Here is a 24,749-nt window from a genome sequence, read left to right as displayed (position 1 = left end):
TTTTCAGAGGCTCCTCTGTTATCATGCTGTTAACTGGGTTCAGATCACAAGTTGTACGGTGTGATTGGTGTGGCTGGTATGAGTCTTACCCGGGATTCAAAATCCTTCCTTATTGTGTACGCTCGTCCGGGCACAGTATCCTAACTGAGGCTTGGAGGAGGGTCATAGGGGGAGGAGCCAGTGCACACCAGGTAGTCTTAGAGCTTTTACTTTTGTGCCCAGTCTCCTGCGGAGACGCTATTCCCCATGGTCCTTTCGGAGTCCCCAGCATCCACTACGGACTATGAGAAATAGAATTATCGGTAAGTAAATTTTTATTTAAAAAGACTTGAGGCTGTAATTGCTACCAAAGGTGCATCAACAAAGTATTGAGCAAAAGCTGTGAATACTTGTGTACATGTGATTTCTACATTTATTAAAAATAAGAATCTTACAAAAATCTCAAACTTTTTTCACATTGTCATTATGGGGTATTGTGTGTAGAATTTTGAGGTCTAAAAATGAATTTATTCCATTTTGGAATAAGGCTGTAACATAACAAAATGTGGAAAAACTGAAGTGCTGTGAATAATTTCTGGATGCACTATACTCCAGCATCTCACATTGGTAGATGTAAGTTCCCTCTATAATGTCAGCAAATTTAAGTTTAATTTTTAGAGCCATAGTTGTGTTACATTAACATTTGACAAACTTTAATTATCACAAGCTCACATGTGAAGTACTGCCATATAATCCTCTCACAAACTTCACCTTCCGTGTATCGACCAATTTGAGCTTTACTGAATTATTGCGGGGTTCCATTTCTATTACAGGGGACTGGTCACTGCCACACAGTGGACGCATCCATTCTATTTTGTGTGCTACACTAATATGGGGTGGTATTCATGTGACCGCCGGTCAGCTGACCGACAGTCACATGACCTCCTCCGTGAGCCCGACGGCTCACTATCGCGATGGTCGGCATGCCGACCAACAGGGACTATTTCCACTCGTGGGTGTCCACGACACCCATAGAGTGGGAATAGAACCCGTGGCGACCGCAAGGGGCTTGCTGCACTCGCCCCTTCCCACCGGGATCCCGGCGTCGGTATGCTGCCGGGATCCCGGCGTCGGTAAGGTGACCGCCGGTCAGGAGACCGCCGGTCACCAGTACTACACCTTTAATATGCAGCCTGTTTGCTTAGATCAGAGACATCACTGAGCCACAGTAACACGAATGTGTTTTTGCCTTACAGTTGTCGTATGAAACTACTTACTAAACTGACAAATTTAATGGAATCTGTGATGTAATTACATTAAGAATAATTAAGCCTTTTCTTTGAATTAATCAAACAAGACCATCTACTGCATCATGTAAAGATGGCACCAAACGTCTGGTTCTTTTACCAGATGTAGAATGTCTAATCAACCTTTGTTCTAAGGAAGTGTAGTCATATATCCTCCTTCAAATGCATTTAAGGTGTCACCTACACACTTTATCGTTTCAATTTTGTGGGCTGAAATATTATTTATACTCAACGGCAAATTCCCAGGTCTCCGCAGCAAACCAGCACAGTTGGGTCCTGGGTAGTTTGCATTTCCAATGACACAAATCCTAAATTGATGAGCGTTAACACGCAAAAAAAATCTGGGCTTTTGATGCCAGTGGAAAAGAGGACTGTTTACAGGGGTGGTCTTCAGTATGCCGACTGACGGGATCCCGGCGCCGGAATCCCGAAAGCCGGCATACCGACACTTATTCTCCCTCGTGGGGGTCCACGACCCCCCTGGAGGGAGAATAAAATACGGTGGCGCGCGTAGCACGCCCGCAAGGGGCTCATTTGCGCTCGCCACACTGTCGGTAAGCCGGCGGTCGGGCTCCCGGCGCCGGTATGCTGGTCACCGGGAGCCCGACCGCCGGCATACCATACTGAACCCTGTTTACAGTTGTCTGCAAATGATTGGGCTCCTCTGGTCAAACTATTCACTTTACTGAATCTACAAAATTTAACACAGCCTCTGCAGATTACAAACATATATGATTATTTGGGTACATTATAATGCTGAATTCACACACCACATACAGCTGTATTCCATTCAAACCCCCTTTCCTTTACCTTAAGGCCTCCTGTAACTTGACTTGTTAGGCTTGTGTTGCAGCAGCTGACAGCAAACAGAACAGACTGCTGTAAAACAGGGGGAGGCTATAGGAAGTGAATAAATGCTTCCTTCAGAAAAAAATGTCTGTAGGTCTGCCTGTTAATTGGTCACACGTGCAAAACCTGTATATCGCTGCAAAAGTTTAGTCGTTGACAATACACCACTGCCTACACACAAATGCTGTGAATGGAAGAGTTGCCCCTACCACCACACTCTTCAGTATCAAAAGAAAGTGTAGATAAGACAACAATATTTAAGAACAATGTGTTTTGACATGATAAAAATGTAATTTTGACCATAATTGCAAAAGATCGTGCCAGACCCTAAGCATGGGCTTGGACCTATTATATTATAGAGTATGTGGGAGCCAGGTGCACAGAAAGCGTTGTCCATGTGGATGGAAAAATGTTGCTAATTTTAAACTTTGAAAGAAGTTCTACAGTGATCTAAGATGTATCTCATAACTATAACCATGAGGCGCTACGTGACTGAAAAATTGAACTTTTGCATTTGTAGTACATGCAAGAACACGTATGTTTCTAAACTAGAAAAGTTCTGAAATTACAATTTCCTAAAGCTAGAATGGAAACACAATGGCTAAAAATATGTATGAAAAACATCATTACTGGCAAGGGTAATGCTGTTAAGTGCTATCTTGCAGACAGAGGGGTTTCTGAGTACATACCTAGCTATTAAGTTATTTAGTCTTCTCTCCACACAGTAAAACCTCTGGTAATGAGCAGTAACCCACCAATCCCACATTTAAATGAGGAATCTAATCCATTTCCCCTGTGTTAATTAGCAGAAATGCATTTTTACACTGACTTTTCCTCACAGCTCCTGAGTACTTGTAGTGCTTTGTCTCCATCTTGTCTGGCTGCCCTTGGAGCTCCAAACAGAGCATGGCCACATTCAGGGGAGCTGCTATAGTGTGCAGCTCTTCCCAGGCATTTCCCATGGGCCTCCGAGCGAGTATGGTGTCTACTGTTAGAAAATTAGGCGTAAAAATGGCATGTGGGGAGCACCGATATAGATTATAATATAAAATATATAATTAATAATTTTTAAACCATTGTGTGATAACCCACCTATAAAAACATGTGCTTGCCCCTCGAAGGGTATCCAAACTTTTGCACATGTCTCCAATAAGTAATATGTGCACAAATGTTATGTTTACACTTGCAGTGGAAAGGCTTAATTATTTTTAATTTAATTACATCAGAGATTCCATTCATGTTATTGTGGCTCAGTGTGAACCTCTGATCTAAGCAAACAGGCTGCATATTGGTGTAGCACACAAAATAGAATGGATGCCTCCACTGTGTGGCAGTCACCAGTCCTCTCTAATAGAAATGGGGTCCAGCCATGATTCAGTAAAGCTCAAATTTACTTTGCCTTGGTCTAAAGTCTGACATGCCTCTGACTAATGTGGATAAGTGTGCAGGGTTCAGGACCTGTATTCTGTCTCACAGGTTCCAGTGTAGCTATCAAACATGTGTGGGAGATTGGATGGGGCTATACACTCTCACAAATGTATTAGCATGCTATTACCCACTGCATGGAGTACATCAAATTAAATCTGATCTCTAATAAGTGTATGTCTTGCATTAAGAGACTATGGGCCTTATTCAGCATGGGATGCTTCTGCATCAGCGTTTGCTTGCTGAAGCCCTGTGACATCATATGTAGCTGATGCGACCCGAAACATGGCGGGTACCCGTCTGCCGTCGCAGCTAGGCTGCGTAGGCAGGGAACTACCCTAAACATGCAAAAGCATCGCCGTCGTGCAATGTGTTTGCGGTTGAGGGGCTGGATCCGGCATGTGTTGCGGACTTGCCCTGTGCTGTGCGTGCACCCCGCATGTCAGAGAAATGGATCGTAGATGTGCGTTCCATGCTGAATTAGGCCCTATATGGGCTTCACCTTAGTATAAAAGGATCATGAAGGATCTCTTTATTGGTATGGTCCAACTCCTTTCATTCTTGGATATTGTTTTTTTTGCTCAATAGACGGGATATAGAAACCGCAACAAGAAAGGTTCTAATATTGAAATACTGTCGTTGTGATTAGAAAATCTCAGTAAAAATGGAAAGGGAGAACGGCCAGAGACGGTGTCTGCGCTAGATAAGATCCGTTAGTCTCTTATAATGCCACCAATCAGTGTTTTCATAAAGTTTGAACATTTTGGAGTGAGTCAACTCCTAAAGTTTATCAATATAGACCCCATTTGCGATAGAAAAAGAATAACACCCTTCTCCATATCGGGAATAGTAGATTCCCTGTCATAATAGAGAATCTTGAGAAGCATTGATTTTACTTCATTTAGCGAGGGTGAAGTTGATGAAATCCAGTGTCTCATTATGACTTTTTTCGCCACTGATACTAATATTGTAAGAAACAGAATCAGAGTCGGTGATGAACCTTGGCGTATCCAAGACTGAAAATTTGCGAAGAGACAAGGAATTGGGCCTACAGTAACTTCAATTTTAAAACATAAATATCATTAATGAAACATATAAGACTTTATTCCAAAATTTTCGGATCTCATGACAGTGCCACACATAATGTATAAATAGAGCATTTTAAACAACTCTTATGTTCAGTGGGTATGTAATGTTTACGCTGCATTTGAGTGATATAGGCTCTATGCACCGTCTCTTGGTGTGTACCTCCTGTAGTAAGGAGGAGCGTAGTATCCTCATTGTGCGATCATAATGCTGGAAAAATAATTGCAACGGTATCCACCAAAGGGAGAAGGGAGATCGTGAGACCATAGGGATATCACTGAGGAACAGATCTTATCTTTATAAAGGGATAGTAAGGGGAGATTGAAATATATCTATCTATAGGTGTTACGACCTAAGAATTGTAAAAGTGTATCCATCTCATCAGGGGTATTTCTGGACGGTGTAGAATGAACAAAAGAGACAAAGGGGGACATGTACTAAGCAGTGATAAAAGTGGAGAAGTTGCCCATGGCAACCAATCAGCTGCTCTGTAAATTTTTAAAGTATGCAAATTCTAAATGTTACATCAATGCTGATTGGTTGCAATTGGAACTTCTCCACTGGCTCACTACTCCACTTTTATCACTGCTTAGTCCCTAAAAGTGTTGAATTTGTAAATAAGGGTAAATATAGTATATTGAGGTGTAAGGCCAGATTTCTCTTTGAGAAATGAGAAGGTGCACATTTTCCCACCAGGGTCAAACACGTCCGAGGTAGCCCGTATATCTTTTAAGAAAAGTCTATGAAAGATAGTCTCTACCCGTCTCAAAAAGGGGGTTACCCCATAAAAATATATGCATAGTATAACCATGATTCCTGGATATTATGTTAATTGTACTCAATATGATCTTCTTGCTCATAGGAAACTATCTCTTGTCCTACACACTCCTTTTACCTTAGAAGCTAAATTCCCAATCTTACTTAGTAGGAACGTTTCGCATGCAACTCTTTTGGTGTACTATTTGTCTGCCATGGTAAAACCTTGGAAGATTTCTGATAACTAGGAGTACTGTCAGACAGAAAGGTAAACCCCTTCCTTTGATCAGTACTGGTAGCATAAATAACAAACAACCCAAAGAATTTGCCTACCTGTCAAGCCGGGTCTGGGACTCCAGGTCGACAACAAAAAGGTCGACACACCTTAGGTTGACGCCAATTGGTCGACACACCTTAGGTCGACATGGACAAACGGTCGACAGGAACAAGGTCAACATGAGTTTATGTTTTTTTTTGGTAGAGTGACCGGGAACCCCAATTAGTGCGCCGCGTCCCCTCGCATGGCTCGCTTCGCTCGCCATGCTTCGGGCATGGTGCCTTCGCTCCGCTTCACTCGCCACATATTACCGTTCCAATCGTAGTCCACGTGGATCGTTAAGTATGAAAAGGTTCCAAAAAAAGAAAAAAATAGTGAAAAACTCATGTCGACCTTTCCCATGTCGACATTTTGTCCATGTCGACATAAGGTGTGTCGACCAATTGGCGTCGACTTAAGGTGTGTCGACCTTTTTGTTGTCGACCTGGAGTCCGGATACCGTCAAGCCCGGGGAGGCAACACATTTAAGCTGGATACATACTAGGCGGTAAAGTCATCTGATCCCACAAATCGGTTCGACATATCATCGTTTTAGCGTGTACCTGGTACTGTCACTCCCGCCTGCTGACATGTGAGTTGTCCCATCGGCTGTGCTGCACAGCACATGGGACAACCTGGCGGCTGACAGCATTCCACTAACTGCTGCTATGAACGATACAGTGCATGATTGTGCACTATATAGTTCAGTGTGTACGGCTGACCAACATCTTGTCCTTTCGGCCACGATCCCTGCATCGTCCATACCCAGCATTGGCCTTTTCTGTGCAAAAAATGTTTCATTCATTTTGCAGGTTTGGATTTCTTTTACTATGAGCAAGGAATGGAGTAAAGGAGGATGTAGTTATGATCCCGGTGGCCGGGATTCCGACGACTGGATCCTGGCCGTCAGAATGCCGGCAGGGGACCCAGGACTATTCTCACTTGCGTGGGAACAGACCCTGTGGTGAGCGCAGCGAGCCCGCAAGGGGCTTCATTGCGCTCGACCCCTTTCCCCGGCCAGCATTCTGGTAGCCGGGATCCCAGCATCTGTATGCTGACTGCTTGGATCCTGACCGCCGGTCACCCGATCCCAACCTGGTAAAGGACCAGCAGGCTGACACCCTGTAGTATAGGGTCTGGGAAGAATGCATAGGTTATTTCAGAGGCCTATTAATGTGTGAAAGTAGTTGGGGAATGTGTTGTTGCACTGAAATTTAAAAGGTGTCTCCCAATTTCTTTTTTGCTGTCACAGCAAGAGCATATTTCTCACCTGGAAACATTTGTTTTCTGCTGTGAATATTGCCCTGGAGGAGAGCTTACCTTAACTCAATCACAAACTTTTAGGACCTAATTCAGATCTGATCGCAGCAGCAAATTTGTTAGCAAATGGGCAAAACCATGTGCACTGCAGGGGGGGCCGATATAACATGTGATTTCGATTTTGGGTGGGTTATATTTCTGTGCAGGGTAACTACTGGCTGCTTTATTTTTACACTGCAATTTAGATTTCAGTTTGAACGCACCCCACCCAATTCTAAAGGGCTCCATACACTAGAGCGATAATGCCCGATTTCATCCCAATTCGGGCATATATTGGGTGAAATCAGGCATTTTCGGTGTGCTTTTCATCCGCTCCAATGCGCGTTCCTGTGTGCATCGGATCAGATCCCCCTAGATCCGACATATCACGAGTGCTGCACTCGTTATATGTCTGATCCCGCAGTAAATGGATGGGAAAGTAACAGATACATTGTATGCAAAAAACCTGCATACGATATATATCTAATACTACCCTGCCAACGGGGAGGCTGCCGGGAGGTTGGAGGAAATCTTATATGGCATGACGGACCGTCATGTCGTATAAGTGTATGAGGCCCTTAACTCTCTCTGGCCATGTTATATCTGCGCCCCTCCCCCCTGCAGTGCAACATGGTTTTGCCCATTAGCTAACAAATTTGCTGCTGTGATCAGGTCTGAATTAGGCCCTTAGTAAGGAAGCTCTTCAGCTATGGTCACCTGATGACAGAGAAAGCTGAGGGCCTAGAGATTGTAACATTACCTATCCCCATGTAAAGTGTTTGATATGGCAATTGGGAAGCTATCCATTATTAATAGCAACCCTAAGGGAAATAAAACAAATACATGTGTCTTCTAACAGTTAACCAGCTTAAATCGTCTTTAAAAAAACAAAACACCCAATTTCATGGATCACGGTAAAGTTCTGCGAGTTTGGCCATATTGTTTTTGTATTTTTTTTTTATTAAGTATTTTTGTTTTGTTTTGCTGTAGATTGTATAATTGTCGTTCCATTTTAAGAACTGTAATTGGGCCCAGATTTCAAATATTTGCTCCAGTATGTTAACGGTGTTCTGTGTTGCATTATGTCCCACAATACTCATATAGCAACTGTAGTCAACTAGTTAATACTGTAAACTTATGCCGTAGTCGCAGAGAGAGAGCGAGAGAGGATGGTTACACCAGCTTCTAGGCAGCCCTCAGGGCTTCATACCCTTTCTTCTCTGCACCACTGCCTATCCCAGTCCCATGTATAAACTCAGGCCTGTCTATAACTGTGGAGGTGTTTTCATTCTGTAGTGACAGCCTAAAGCATGAAATTGTTATGAAGCTAAAGTTGCGTGAGCAAACATACATTCCCTGCTATAGCCTCAGGTGAGTTACTTGTAAGGGCTGAGTCTGACAGGCTGTCTGTTGTTTGATAGTTTATATGAATACCCATAAATTGGATTAAAATTCACACTCCTGCTTCCCAGAGAGCATACCTACATAGTTTGAGCCCCGCAGCAGTGAAAACTTTTTTTTCTTTTTTTTTCTTGTCCGTCTTGGAAATGATATTAATAGCAGAAGGACGACTTTTATGAGTGACATATTTCTATGATGCCGTTGTCTGAGCATATACCAAATTAAAGGTATTGGTCTGTAGATTTGCTGAAAAATATTGCCGTTGTAATTGGTTGCTTCGTTTCGGAGTTATTTGGCAAAATGCCAGTCTGCCATTTACAATGCATCACTGTTATGCTCTGTAAAACATGACAGTTGGTGAACTCTCCCTGTGCACCTGCTGGGTGACCTGGAAACTGTGACCGTTATTTGCAGCCACCCACTTAGAAGGAATTTTTTTGAAATTTAATTTTTTTAAATTTGACTCCTAACTGGGTGAAAAGGGGTAAAATGTTCCACCCAGTAAACCTTTGCCCAGTTTGCGAGTTGTTTCATAAAATCTTATTTTTAAAGTATTAAAGGTAAAGTCCTTAAAGGAGAAGTGTGCTGTTTTTTTTTTTTTTTTTTTTTTGGTTTGTGTGGTGTGGGTTTTTTTTTTCTTTCTTTTTTTAAATTAACCTTTAACAAGCTTTAAATGAAAGGAATATTTCTTTTTTATTTTATAATGCTATTGACCTAAAATTGGACAGGTTAAGCAGGTACTCTTCCAAATATCGAATGTGCTGCCTGCATGAATAAGATGTAAGTGATAGTTACAGTACAAGAGGAATAAATACACATACTAAGTACTTATGGATGACACATTGACATGAAGTAATCAACGATACTGCTGCAATCGATGCGTTTGACCCCGAAATTAAAACTGTAGTGATAATGAAAGCAAAACACAGTAGTTGGCAGTGGAACAGTCCTCTAATATCAGAACTGTTTCACCAAAAATGGGATGTTTGGGAGGTATGCTCTCTTTTTCTTTCCTATGTCGCCTTAATTGGTGTTATGTCACTATCCGCTCCTTCTTTGTGATCCCATAATTACAAAACACAATTTGTACTCTCTCTCATACTAATGTTTGTGCGCATGAGTGTAGCTATCATTGGTACATGGGGTACTGTTGCTCTGGGACCCAGAGGTTTAGGAGGCCTGGACCTGTAGCCTGGCCTGAAAAGGAGAACCTGTAAGTGCTCATGTGGCAGGCTCGGTCCCTTCCTCTTAGTAAAGCTCCACACTTGCATGTTCCATCTCTCACTCACAGGCACAGCTGAGCTGATCTATCAGACACTGTCTGAAAGTAAGTTCCCCTTTATTACAGCCTTTGTGAGCTTCATTATCACAGAAAGGGATAGTGTTCAGAATTGAAAAAGAGCTTTACTCAAAGTTGAATTTCCTGCATTAGGAAGTACCCCCATATGGTAGGAGCTGGTTTGTCCCCTCCTCCCATGTCATTACACTGACTTGAAATTGCAATGTTCCCAGCCATGGGTACCATGCAGACGTGAGGCTTCCATGTAAACTTGGAAAGTTGCCAGTAGGGATGGAGCACTTGAAGGCAAATGACGTGAGGTAGGATAAGAGGTCAGTAGCAATAGTGGGAGATATTAAGGCTGACTAATGGGGTGACACACTTTCAGTAAGTGGTATGTGTAGTGGGGGTTATAATGGTAAGGGGGGGGGGTGTAGTGGATGTTATAATGTACAGGCACTGTATTGTTATACAATTATGAAAAGAGGCACTATTAAAGAGTTTAAAGAACTGGGGGCACTATAAAATGGCATAATATGAACTAGAGAATACTAATGTGGCCTAATATGAACTGGGGGCCCTGTAATGTGGTATACTATGAGCTGGGGTGAATATAATTGTGGCATAATGTGGACTGGGGGAACTGTGTGGCATAATGTGTATATTCAGCACTAAAATTTAGACTTTTGTAAATTTGAGGCAGTACAATACGACATTATATATATATATATATATATATATATATATATATATATATATACTTTTATATATATATATACTGGGGTATTGTGTTGTGTAATGTGAACTAAGACACTAATGTGGGGGCATACAATAAACTAGGACAACAGTATTGGGTATAAAATGAACAACCCCAGAGGGGAGGGGTGTCTCTCTAGAAGCATTGGGGTGGGGGCCCCTTCAAAATATTACTGTGGGGACCATAGTGTTCTAGCTATGCCCCTGTCAGTGTGTTCAAAGAGTGAATATCTAGGCAGGAGTGTTCATGTTACTTGCTGTATGTCCCCCAAAAGGAATCTAAGTGCAAATTTCAAACCCACTATTAACTTAAATAATTGTTTTGAACTGCTCTGAGGAAGTTCTGTTGTGTGAAGTGATTCCCCCCCCCCCCCAACATATAATTTAAGTATGTATGTATGTATATACATACATACATACATACATACATACATACATACATACATACATACATACATTTGTGCTCATAAGTTTACATAACCCTAGCAGAATTTGTGATTTTCTGGCCATTGGTCAGAGAATATGAATGATAACTCACAAACTTTTCTTTCACTCATGGTTAGTGGTTGGGTGAAGCCATTTATTGTCAAACAACTGTGTTTACCCTTTTTAAATCATAATGACAACAGAAACTAACCAAATGACCCTGATCAAAAGTTTACATACCCCAGTTCTTAATACCGTGTATTGCCCCCTTTAACATCAATGACAGCTTGAAGTCTTTTGTGGTAGTTGTGGATGAGGCTCTTTATTTTCTCAGATGGTAAAGCTGCCCATTCTTCTTGGCAAATAGCCTCCAGTTCCTATAAATTCTTGGGCTGTCTTGCATGAACTGCACGTTTGAGATCTCCCCAGAGTGGCTCAATGATATTGAGGTCAGGAGACTGAGATGGCCACTCCAGAACCTTCACTTTATTCTGCTGTAGCCAATGACAGGTCGACTTGGCCTTGTGTTTTGAATCATTGTCATGTTGGAACATCCAAGTATGTCCCATACGCAGCTTCTGGGCTGATGAGTGCAAATTTTCCTCCAGTATTTTCTGATAACATGCTGCATTCATCTTGCCATCAATTTTGACCAAGTTTTCAGTGCATTTGTAGCTCACACATCCCCAAAACATCAGCGATCCACCTCCGTGTTTCACAGTAGAAATGGTGTATCTTTCATCATAGGCCTTGTTGACTACTCTCCAAATGTAACGTTTATGGTTGTGGCCAAAAAGTTAAATTTTGGTCTCATCACTCCAAATGACTTTGTTCCAGAAGTTTTGAGACTTGTCTCTGTGCTGTTTGGAGTATTGTAAGCAGGATGCTTTGTGGCATTTGCATAGTAATGGCTTTCTTCTGGCGGCTGGACCATGCAGCCCATTTTTCTTCAAATGCCTCCTTATTGTGCATCTTGAAACAACCACACCACTTTTTTTCAGAGAGTCCTGTATTTCAGCTGAAGTTATTTGTGGATTTTTCTTTGCATCCCGAACAATTTTCCTAGCAGTTGTGGCTGAAATTTTTGTTGGCCTACCTGATCGTGGTTTGGTTTCCACAGAATCCCTCATTTTCCACTTCTTAATTAGAGTTTGAACACTGCTGATTGGCATTCTCAATTGCTTGGATATCTTTTTATATACCTTTCCTGTTTATACAGTTCAATTACCTTTTCCCGCAGATCCTTTGACATTTCTTTTGCTTTCCCCATGACTCAGAATCCAGACACGTCAGTGCAGCACTGGATGAAAGATGCAAGGGTCTTTCAGGAGTCCAGAAACTTACTGACCTTTTATACACACACACACTAATTACAAGCAAACAGATTACAGGTGAGGATGGTTACCTTTAGTAGCCATTCAAACCAGTTTGTGTCAACTTGTGTGCATGTTATCAGGCCAAAATCTCCAGGGTATGTAAACTTTTGATCAGGGTCATTTGGGTAATTTCTGTTGTCATTATGATTTAAAAAGAGTAAACAGTTGTTTGACAATAAATGGCATCACCCAACCACTAACCATGAGTGAAAGAAAAGTTTGTGAGTTATCATTCATATTCTCTGACAAATGGCCAGAAAATCACAAATTCTGCTAGGGTATGTAAACTTATGAGCACAACTGTATATATAACACAGAGGGTGATGGCATTTAGTCCCCGTCCCAGCACTGAGGTCCTGGGTTCGATTATCACTACGGCCCTAACTGTGTGGAGTTTGTATATTCTTCCCATATATGCGTGGGTTTCCTTCCACAATCCATAAATATACTGTTAAGTTAATTGGCTCCCAACAACAATATGTAAGTGTGTGTGTACATGGGCAGACTAGATGGGCCAAGTGGTTCTTATCTGCCATTAAATTCTGTGTCATAATGTTGGGAATTGCATCATCACAGCCTTACCCACTTCTGTCTACTGGCTCAGGAAAACTTTCCAATATTTGGATTCTCCCTGACATTCCCGGAAAATGGGAAAGTTCTGTATGTCCTAATAACTCTATTTATGTATTTTTTTTACAACTTTACCACGTTGGTAAATAAATGATGTGAAATGTTATTGGATTCTTTACGTAAATTCAGAAATATAGATGATTGATGTATGTTACTAGCTAACATACACAATATGTTGCTTGTGGAGGTAATGGGTAAAGGAGAAGTTTAACATAGCAAGAAGTTGAGTCAGTCACTTTGGATTAACATTTTTCAGAATATCGCTCCTTAAGTAGTTTTGGATTTTTTTATTTATTTTTTGTGTAACATGTTTCAAGAAACTAGCATTGTTCCTTCTTAAACATACTGGCAACCCTCGCACTTTTCTCATGGAATATTCTCTTTCAAACCCACCACCTCTTTTTTTGCTAAGCATGCTAGAGATGGGGAAAGTCTAGTCTTTAAATCCTGGACCCCTTCTACTCTGGTTTGTGGATTATTTTGTGTGTTTCAGTTATTGGTGATCACTAGTCAATGGCTGCTAAAGAACTCTATCAGTTGAACTGGCCTCTTCTATGCAGTGGGTGCCAACATGTGTACAGGGGTCGTTATGGGTGTGATTAGATAACATCTATCCTTGTGTATCTATGCCTATTTCCTTATAGATTGTAAGCTTGCGAGCAGGCTCTTCCTACCTCTGTCTGTCTGTCTGTTTTTACCCAGTTTTGTTCTATTACTGTTGTTCTAATTGTAAAACGGAATATGCTGCGCTATATAAGAAACTGTTAATAAATAAATTAATAATTAGGGTTCCTCTGCCCATGTATTTAGAAAATGTATGTTTTCAGCAGTACAGGGTAAAAAAGAACAAATGGGCCTGATCATTTGAAATCAGGAACCCACCATTTCTAATTTGGGTACTCCTTAATTATAGGTATTCCCCTCCCAAATCTTGGAATCCACATTTTCTATAGTGTAGGTATCAATGACTGCTGATAACACATCTTTTTATACGGTTGGAGTCAAAAGGATCTTATAAACTCCACATTATTTGCATAGATTTTTTTATTTTTTTTACAGAAATTGCACCATTACCCCGATCAGCACTGCTGGTCTCATGGTCTGCAGCTAATGGCTTTTGGGAGTAATTCCAAGTTGATCGCAGCAGGATTTTTTTTAGCAATTGGGCAAAACCATGTGCACTGCAGGGGAGGCAGATATAACGTGCTTGAAAGAGTTAGATTTGGTTGGGTTATTTTGTTTCTGTGCAGGGTAAATACTGGCTGCTTTATTTTTACACTGCAAATTAGATTGCAGATTGAACACACACCACCCAAATCTAACTTTCTCTGCACATGTTATATCTGCCTCCCCTGCAGTGCATGTGGTTTTGCCCAATTGCTAACAAAAATCCTGCTGCGATCAACTTGGAATTACCCCCTTTATTTGTTTCTAGCTCCTGTTGCTGTGGATGAGTAGCAAGATTTATCCTCTACAGCGTAGGGGTTAAATAGACAAGTTCAATAAATTTGACATGCCCTATAATTTCCTTTCCTTTCTCTTTTTTTTTTCTTTCATACATTATATTGGTGACCCCTTTAATTTAATTTATTACCTGTTGATTTGCTTTTGATCTACTGGCAAAGATTAAAAAGGATACTTTTTTTTCTGGGTGCCCTCTACCATTATTATCAGACTAGCAGCTATTCAAAAAGCTATGACACTTTTTTCTTTTTTTTTCTTTTTTTTTCATTGTTTGGTCAACTTTCATTTTAACAACCCTAAATGAACTAAATGTTTAGCTATTGCACCACCTTCTGGAAACTATTGTGCAGTACAGGCTTTGGTTGCAAAAGTGGTCTACCGCTGGTTTAATGAGGTAGATTTAATTCATTCCTAAATTATATGCATTGTTTCTCTCTAAAAAAAAAAAAAAAAAATTTAAAAAAATGATAATAAAAAAAAAAAAAAGTCTATACAATACAGGATATCCATTTGTTCCCTGTGACCTGCTGTTAATGAAAAAGATATGATGATACATTTACTCTATTTGACTATTTATTTTTAAGTACATAAAGCAGAAAATTGATCTTTACTTTTTTTCTTTTTTCCTTCTTTTAACCACTTTCTGTAACTGACTGCTTTAGTCTTGTGTGATTAAAGAAACAAATTGTGTTTTCTAATTATGTGAATTGAGTACTGCATAGAGGGGTATGGGTCGTTGGGTCGACAAAACTTAGGTCGACCACTATTGGTCGACATGCATTAGGTCGACAGGGTCGTTAGGTCGACGGGTCAAAAGATCGACATGAGGGGTTTTTTCTTTTCCTTTTTTTGGTGTCATACTGTCTTCGTAAAGTGACGGGGAACTCCAATATTAGTGCACAGTGTCCCCTTGCATGGCTCGCTTCACTCGCCATGCTTCAGGCAAGGTGCCTTGCTGCTCTCGCTTCACTCGCGATGCTTCAGGCAAGGTGCCTTGCTGCGCTCGCTTCACTCGCCATGCTTTGGGCAAGGTGCCTTGCTGCGCTCGGCACAGGTTACCGTTCCCAATTGTAGTCCACGTGGATCGTAAAGCATGAAAAACGTGTAATTTAAAAAAAAAAACATGTTGACCTAGTGACCCTGTCGACCTAATGCATGTTGCCCAATAGTGGTTAACCTAATGACTGTTGACCTAAGTGGTATTGACCTAATGACTGTATCCCGCATAGAGAATGTACCCATACTTAAGTCTGAATGTGACTAGCCCAAAAATGCCATCAACTTCCCACATGGGTGAAAACATTCCTGTGCAGTTGTGGATGTAGTGTGACCAGGCCCAGTTAGATGACTCATGTGCTCCTTTCCAGCACTAATGTGTACCTGGAACTTATTTATTAATGTTGACAGCTGCTTTATGATGATGACATTAATCTACAGTATCTTACAGCTATTGAAGTTTTATTTCAAATGCGTCCAGATATGTAATGTACGGTAAAGCTGCATTCCAAGACCAGTTGAAAAATGAACTTTCTATTTCGTCCTAGAGGATGTTGGGCACTCTCAAAAGACCATGGGGTATAGACGGGATCCGCAGGAGACATGGGCACTTTAAGAATTTCAAAGGGGCGTGACCTGGCTCCTCCCTCTATATCCCTCCCCAGTTTTAGAAATGTGCCCTGACGAGACACAGGGCACTCGGGGAGCTCTTAGAGTTTCTATGAAAAGACTTAATGTTAGGTTTTTTATTTTGGGGAGATCTGCTGGCTACAGACTCCCTGCTTCGTGGGAAAGAGGGGAGAGCAGTCTAGACCCACTTCTAATGAGTTTCAGGGCTCTGCTGCTGCTGACAGGATGCCTTCAGCTCCTGAGGGGAGATGAACGCCGGGCTCTCCTGGATGCTCCCTCCCACAGCTTGCCGTCCCCCCTCTTCAGCCAGAAGTCAGACAGGTGAGTATTGAGGAAAAGACATCTTCTTCAAAAAGACGGCATATAAGAGGTACCGCACAGCGGCTTGCTCAGTGCGCGCCAGGCTCCCGTTCAAGTCACACCGCTGGGGGGTGGGGCGCCCTGGGAAGCTTGTTACCTCTATAAACTGGCTGGCAATGATATTCAGTGCCCAGGCACTGTCCGCAATACCCCCGCCAGGATAAATATATAAAATTAAGCGGGACGAAGTGCGCCATGTTGGGGGCGGGGCTTCTTGCTCACTGGTGCCATTTTCCTCCTCCTCAGTGAAGTCGCTGGTCCTTCCTTACCCGCAGCAAGTACCAGGGGCCTCAAAACAGAAGGAGGGGGGGCATATTTATTTATTAAGTAAAGCGCAGCAGCTCTGGGACATTTATTAGTGTGGTCAGACCTGCTTATTTGGCGCTGGGGTGTGAGCTGGCTATTTCCCTGTGTGTTCCCTCACAGGTTTGGTGTGTGTGTGTGCTGTCTCTGGGTAGTCGACATGTCGGAGGCAGATTATTCCTCTTCGGGGGATAATTTATCAGGGACACCGAATGTTTTGGGGGTGGCCATGTCGGCACTGCCGACTGCAGATTGGTTAACTACATTGAATGCCTTTCATGCTAGTGTCACGTCATTAAATAAAAAATTTGATCAGTCTGAATCTCAATCCCAGGTGTGGAAAAGATCAGTGGGGGACGCTTTATTACAAATGCAAGACCCTGCGGGGTCGCACAAGCGTAGTTTTGACCAGTTAGTTGACACGGGTACCGACACGGACGCCGATGTCGATTATGCTGATTCTAGGTTGGACCCTAAATTGGCTAAGAGTATTCAGTATATGATTGTTGCTGTCAAAGATATCTTGAGGACCCTATTACACCTGAAACCAGGGTCCTTATTTACAAGGAAAAGAAGTGCTCTGTTACCTTTCCTCCTTGTTTCGAACTGAACGCTCTTTGATAGCATTAGGAACAGCCCTGATAAAAAAAAATTCTGATTCCTAAAAGGATCAGGGTGGCATACCCCTTTCCCGAGTCTGATAGGGATACGTGGGAAAATCCCCCCCCACAGTAACATAGTATCTAAGGTTGAAAAAAAGACAATTGTCCATCGAGTTCAACCTATTTGTGGTCTCCTATTATTTTGTAGAAAATTTTGACTGAAGTTGATGACTGCCGTTACGTTTTACCCCTCTTTTTTATAATAACCATAGTGCGTGACTATGCCCCGTAACCCTGAATATCCTTATCCATTAGGAATTTATCTAACCCAAGCTCTGGCGCGCTTGTCAAAACAGGTAGCCCTCCCTGCAGCCCAATCGACGGCCCTTAAGGAGCCGGCGGACCGTAAGCAGGAGGCTACCCTAAAGGCTATTTTCACTACTACAGGGACGCTGCTCAGGCCTCTTATTGCGTCTGCGTGGGTCAGTAGTGCTATTGAAAAGTGGGCAGACACTTTGAGTTCTATTTAAGATGGGATGTTGCCCATAGCAACCAATCCGATTCCAGGTATTATCTTCTAGAAGGTGCTAGATAAATGAGAAGTAGAATCTGATTGGTTGCTATGGGCAACATCCCATCTTAAATAGAACTCCCATTTTAGTAAATTTACCCCTTTGTCTTCTGATTGGGATACTCTGGATAGAGATAACATCCAGGTAACGCTTGGTTATATCAGAGATGCAGCTGCATACTTGAAAGAGGCTGCAAGGGATGCTTTCCTGCTAGGTGCTAAGGCGAATGCTATGTCCGTTGCGGCTAGGCGAGCACTCTGGACTCACCAGTGGAATGCTGATGCTGATTCCAAGAGAAATATGGAGTCTCTTCCTTTTAAGGGAGGTGAACTTTTCGGTGACGGTCTTACTGATTTAGTATCAGCAGCTACCGTGGGTAAATCTACCTTTTTACCTTCTGTTCCTACACAACAGAAGAAACCGCCACATTATCAAATGCAGTCCTTTCGGCCCAACAAGTATAGAAGAGGCAGAGGAAACTTCTTCCTGGCTACCAGAGGTAGAGGAACAGGCAAGAGGGTACCCGCATCCTCGGATTCCCAGGAGCAGAAGTCCTCCCCGGCTTCTGCCAAATCCTCCGCATGACGCCAGGTCTCCCTTACAGGGGCCCGCACCGGTGGGGGCACGCCTAAAGCTTTTCAGTCAGGTCTGGGTTCGCTCGGGTCTAGACCCTTGGGTATTGAGTATTGTGTCCCAAGGGTACAAACTGGAGTTTCAAGACGTTCCCCCTCACCGTTTTTTCAGATCAGCCTTACCAGCTTCGCTTCCAGACAGGGCTCTGGTCTGGGGGGCAGTACAAAACTTGTGTCAAAATCAGGTTGTGGTCCCGGTACCCCTGGCACAGCAGGAGCAGGGGTTTTATTCAAGCCTGTTTGTGGTGCCGAAGCTGGATGGCTGGGTAAGACCAATCCTCAACCTGAAATCTCTCAATTTCTCTGACGTCCTAGTGGATGCTGGGAACTCCGTAAGGACCATGGGGAATAGACGGGCTCCGCAGGAGACTGGGCACTCTAAAAGAAAGATTAGGTACTATCTGGTGTGCACTGGCTCCTCCCTCTATGCCCCTCCTCCAGACCTCAGAATCTGTGCCCGGCCAGAGCTGGGTGCTCCTAGTGGGCTCTCCTGAGCTTGCTAGAAAAGAAAGTATTTGTTAGGTTTTTTATTTTCAGTGAGATCTGCTGGCAACAGACTCACTGCTACGTGGGACTGAGGGGAGAGAAGCAAACCTACCTGCTTGCAGCTAGCTTGTGCTTCTTAGGCTACTGGACACCATTAGCTCCAGAGGGTTCGAACACAGGACCTGACCTCGATTATCCGGTCACGGAGCCGCGCCGCCGTCCCCCTTGCAGAGCCAGAAGACAGAAGAGAAGCGATGAAATTGGCGGCAGAAGACTCCTGTCTTCATTAAGGTAGCGCACAGCACTGCAGCTGTGCGCCATTGCTCCCACAGCACACCACACACTCCGGTCACTGTAGGGTGCAGGGCGCTGGGGGGTGCGCCCTGGGCAGCAATTATAATACCTTTTGGCATAAAATACACATAATACAGTCTGTTAACTGTATATGTGTAAAACCCCCCGCCATTAAGTTACAGAAAACGCGGGACAGAAGCCCACCGCTGAGGGGGCGGGGCCTTCTTCCTCAGCACACCAGCGCCATTTTCCCTTTACAGCTCCGCTGGAAGCAGCTCCCCAGGCTCTCCCCTGCAGTATCCTGATACAAGAAGGGTAAAAAAGAGAGGGGGGGCACATAAATTTAGGCGCAAATAAGATATTTAAGCAGCTATTGGGCAAATCACTTTTTATAGTGTGAATCCCTGTGTTATATAGCGCTGTGGTGTGTGCTGGCAAACTCTCTGTCTCCCCAAAGGACTTTGTGGGGTCCTGTCCTCAGTCTGAGCATTCCCTGTGTGTGTGCGGTGTGTCGGTACGGCTGTGTCGACATGTTTGATGAGGAGGGTTACGTGGAGGCGGAGCAGGGGCAGATAAATGTGGTGTCGCCCCCGACGGGGCCGACACCTGATTGGATGGATATGTGGAAGGTCTTAACCGACAGTGTCAACTCCTTACATAAAAGGTTAGATGACGCAGCAGCCTTGGGACAGCCGGGGTCCCTGCCCGCGCCTGCCCAGGCGACTCAGAAGCCGTCGGGGGCTCATAAACGCCCGCTAGCTCAGATGGTAGACACAGATGTCGACACGGAGTCTGACTCCAGTGTAGATGAGGATGAGACAAATGTACAGTCTACAAAGGCCATCCGATGCTTGATTACTGCAATGAAAGATGTATTGCACATTTCTGACATTAACCCGGTTACCACCAAGAGGGGTATTATGTTTGGGGAGAAAAAGCAGCCAGTGACTTTTCCCCCATCTGATGAATTAAATGAATTGTGTGAAGAAGCGTGGAGTTCCCCTGATAAGAAACTAGTGATTTCTAAGAGGTTACTGATGGCGTACCCTTTCCCGCCAACGGATAGGTTACGTTGGAAAACATCCCCTAGGGTGGACAAGGTGCTCACACGCTTATCTAAAAGGGTGGCACTGCCGTCTCAGGATACGGCCGCCCTAAAGGAGCCTGCGGATAGAAAGCAGGAAGCTATCCTGAAGTCTGTGTATACACACTCTGGTACTCTACTGAGACCTGCTATTGCTTCAGCCTGGATGTGTAGTGCTGCAGCAGCATGGACTGATACCCTGTCAGACAACATTGATACCCTCGACAGGGATACTGCTTTGCTAACCCTCGAACATATAAAAGACGTTGTCTTATAAATGTGGGATGCCCAGAGGGACATTTGCCTGCTGGCATCTAGAATTAATGCAATGTCCATTTCTGCCAGGAGAGTATTATGGACTCGGCAGTGGACAGGTGATGCTGATTCTAAAAAACACATGGAGGTTTTGCCTTATAAGGGTGAGGAATTGTTTGGGGACGGTCTCTCGGACCTCGTATCCACAGCAACAGCTGGGAAGTCGACTTTTTTGCCTCAGGTTCCCTCACAGCCTAAGAAAGCACCGTATTATCAAGTGCAGTCCTTTCGGCCTCAGAAAGGCAAGCGGGTCAGAGGAGCATCCTTTCTGGCCAGAGGCAAGGGTAGAGGAAAGAAGCTGCACTAGGCAGCCAGTTCCCAGGAACAAAAATCCTCCCCTGCTTCCACTAAGTGCACCGCATGACGTTGGGGCTCCACAGGCGGAGCCAGGTGTGGTGGGGGCGCGTCTCCGAAACTTCAGCAACCAGTGGGTTTGCTCACAAGTGGATCTATGGGCTGTACAAATTGTATCTCAGGAATACAAGCTTGAGTTCGAGGCGACTCCCCCTCGCCGTTACCTCAAATCTGCCTTGCCAGCTGCTCCCAGGGAAAGGGAGGTAGTACTGGCGGCAATTCACAAGCTGTACCTCCAGCAGGTGATAATCAAGGTCCCCCTCCTTCAACAGGGAAGGGGTTACTATTCCACAATGTTTGTGGTACCGAAACCGGATGGTTCGGTGAGACCCATTCTGAATTTAAAGTCCTTGAACACTTATATAAAGAAATTCAAGTTCAAAATGGAATCGCTCAGAGCGGTCATTGCAAGCCTGGAAGAGGGGGATTTTATGGTGTCGCTGGACATCAAAGATGCTTACTTGCATGTCCCCATTTACCCACCTCACCAGGAGTACCTCAGATTTGTGGTACAGGACTGTCATTACCAATTCCAGACGTTGCCGTTTGGCCTGTCCACGGCACCGAGAATATTTACCAAGGTAATGGCCGAAATGATGATACTCCTTCGGAAGAAAGGAGTTATTATTATCCCGTACTTGGACGATCTCCTCATAAAGGCGAGGTCCAGAGAGCAGTTGTTGGTCAGCGTAGCACTCTCTCAGGAAGTGTTGCAACAGCACGGCTGGATTCTGAATATCCCAAAGTCGCAGCTGATTCCTGCGACGCGTCTGCTTTTCCTGGGCATGATTCTGGACACAGAACAGAAGAAGGTGTTTCTCCCGGTGGAGAAGGCCCAGGAATTGTCATCTCTGGTCAGGGACCTCCTGAAACCAAAACAGGTGTCGGTGCATCACTGCACGCGAGTCCTGGGAAAGATGGTGGCTTCTTACGAAGCAATTCCCTTCGGCAGGTTCCATGCAAGGATCTTTCAGTGGGATCTGTTGGACAAATGGTCCGGATCGCATCTTCAGATGCATCGGTTGATCACCCTGTCCCCAAGGGCTAGGGTGTCTCTGCTGTGGTGGCTGCAGAGTGCTCATCTTCTCGAGGGCCGCAGGTTCGGCATACAGGACTGGTCCTGGTGACCACGGATGCAAGCCTCCGAGGATGGGGGGCAGTCACTCAGGGAAGAAACTTCCAAGGACAGTGGTCAAGTCTGGAGACTTCACTACACATAAATATACTGGAACTAAGGGCCATTTACAATGCCCTGAGGCAAGCAGAGCCCCTGCTTCAAAACCAACCAGTACTGATTCAGTCCGACAACATCACGGCGGTCGCCCATGTAAACCGCCAGGGCGGCACAAGAAGCAGGGTGGCAATGGCAGAAGCCACAAGGATTCTTCGATGGGCGGAGAATCACGTGCTAGCACTGTCAGCAGTGTTCATTCCGGGAGTGGACAACTGGGAAGCAGACTTCCTCAGCAGGCACGACCTCCACCCGGGAGAGTGGGGACTTCATCAAGAAGTCTTCACACAGCTTGTAAATCGCTGGGAACTGCCACAGGTGGACATGATGGCGTCCCGCCTCAACAAAAAGCTAAAAAAATATTGCGCCAGGTCAAGGGACCCTCAGGCGATAGCTGTGGACGCACTAATGAGACCGTGGGTGTACCAGTCGGTTTATGTGTTCCCTCCTCTTCCTCTCATACCCAAGGTACGGAGGATAGTAAGAAAGAGAGGAGTAAGAACTATACTCATCGTTCCGGATTGGCCAAGAAGAACTTGGTACCCAGAACTACAAGAAATGATCTCAGAGGACCCATGGCCTCTGCCTCTCAGACAGGACCTGTTACAGCAGGGGCCCTGTCTGTTCCAAGACTTGCTGCGTTTGACGGCATGGCGGTTGAACGCCGGATCCTAGCGGAAAAGGGCATTCCGGATGAAGTTATTCCTACGCTGATAAAGGCTAGGAAAGACGTGACAGCAAAACATTATCACCGTATATGGCGAAAATATGTTGCTTGGTTTGAGGCCAGGAAGGCCCCTACAGAGGAATTCCAGCTGGGTCGATTCCTGCACTTCCTACAGTCAGGAGTGACTATGGGCCTAAAATTGGGATCCATAAAGGTCCAGATTTCGGCCCTATCTATTTTCTTTCAAAAAGAACTGGCTTCACTGCTTGAAGTTCAGACGTTTGTTAAGGGAGTGCTGCATATTCAGGCCCCTTTTGTGCCTCCAGTGGCACCTTGGGATCTTAACGTTGTGTTGGATTTCCTGAAATCACACTGGTTTGAGCCACTTAAGACCGTGGAGCTAAAGTATCTCACGTGGAAGGTGGTCATGCTGTTGGCCTTGGCTTCAGCTAGGCGTGTGACAGAATTGGCGGCTTTGTCACGTAAAAGCCCGTATCTGATCTTCCATATGGACAGGGCAGAATTGAGGACTCGTCCCCAATTTCTCCCAAAGGTGGTATCAGCGTTTCATTTGAACTAACCTATTGTGGTGCCTGCGGCTACTCGGGACTTGGAGGCTTCCAAGTTGCTGGACATAGTCCGGGCTTTGAAAATTTATGTTTCCAGGACGGCTGGAGTCAGGAAAACTGACTCTCTATTTATCCTGCATGCACCCAACAAGCTGGGTGCTCCTGCTTCAAAGCAAACTATTGCTCGCTGGATCTGTTGCACGATTCAGCTGGCACATTCTGCGGCTGGACTACCGCATCCTAAATCAGTAAAAGCCCATTCCACAGGGAAGGTGGGCTCTTCTTGGGCGGCTGCCGAGGGGTCTCGGTTTTACAGCATTTGCCGAGCTGCTACTTGGTCGGGTTCAAACACATTTGCTAAATTCTACAAGTTTGATACCCTGGCTGAGGAGGACCTTGAGTTTGCTCATTCGGTGCTGCAGAGTCATCCGCACTCTCCCGCCCGTTTGGGAGCTTTGGTATAATCCCCATGGTCCTTACGGAGTTCCCAGCATCCACTAGGACGTCAGAGAAAATAAGAATTTACTCACCGGTAATTCTATTTCTCGTAGTCCGTAGTGGATGCTGGGCGCCCGTCCCAAGTGCGGACTCTCTGCAATACATGTATATAGTTATTGCTTCACTAAAGGGTTATTGTTATGAGCCATCCGTACAAGGAGGCTCAGTTGTTGTTCATACTGTTAACTGGGTATGGTTATCACAAGTTGTGCAGTGTGATTGGTGTGGCTGGAATGAGTCTTACCCTGGATTCCAAATCCTTTCCTTGTTGTGTCAGCTCTTCCGGGCACAGTTTCCCTAACTGAGGTCTGGAGGAGGGGCATAGAGGGAGGAGCCAGTGCACACCAGATAGTACCTAATCTTTCTTTTAGAGTGCCCAGTCTCCTGCGGAGCCCGTCTATTCCCCATGGTCCTTACGGAGTTCCCAGCATCCACTACGGACTACGAGAAATAGAATTACCGGTGAGTAAATTCTTATTTTCTTCCTGGTGAAATTCAAATTCAAGATGGAGGTTCTCAGAGCGGTGATTTCCAGTCTGGAGGAGGGGGAATTCATGGTCTCATTGGACATCAAGGACGCATACCTTCATATCCCCATTTATCCTCCTCATCAAAGTTTCTTGAGGTTTGCTATCCAGGATACGCACTACCAGTTTCAGACGTTGCCGTTTGGTCTAGCCACGGCTCTGAGGATTTTCACCAAAGTAATGGTAGAAATTATGGTTCTCCTGCGCAAGCAAGGGGTTACAATTATCCCGTACTTGGACGATCTCCTGATCCAAGGACAAATTGTTGCAGGACATTGCA

General features: G+C 44.4%; 1 protein-coding gene across 3 annotated transcripts in view; it reads left to right on the top strand.

The window, feature by feature from the left end:
- The window catches only part of TTC39B (tetratricopeptide repeat domain 39B), a 214,380-nt gene that overhangs the window by 50,942 nt on the left and 138,689 nt on the right, over positions 1–24,749 (top strand). Inside the window, exon 1 of one of the 3 annotated variants that reach the window (XM_063914073.1) lies at positions 8,182–8,388. The exons of the other annotated variants lie outside the window; for them this stretch is intronic. The gene's annotated coding sequence lies outside the window, so the exon portion shown is untranslated. Of the gene's footprint in view, positions 1–8,181; positions 8,389–24,749 lie in introns of those variants that run through there. 3 annotated transcript variants of the gene reach the window in all.

Source organism: Pseudophryne corroboree, chromosome 1 (genome assembly GCF_028390025.1).
Source record: "Pseudophryne corroboree isolate aPseCor3 chromosome 1, aPseCor3.hap2, whole genome shotgun sequence".
NCBI lineage: Eukaryota > Metazoa > Chordata > Amphibia > Anura > Myobatrachidae > Pseudophryne > Pseudophryne corroboree.
Note: the sequence above shows the minus strand (reverse complement) of the source record. Positions and strands in the feature narration are given on the sequence as shown.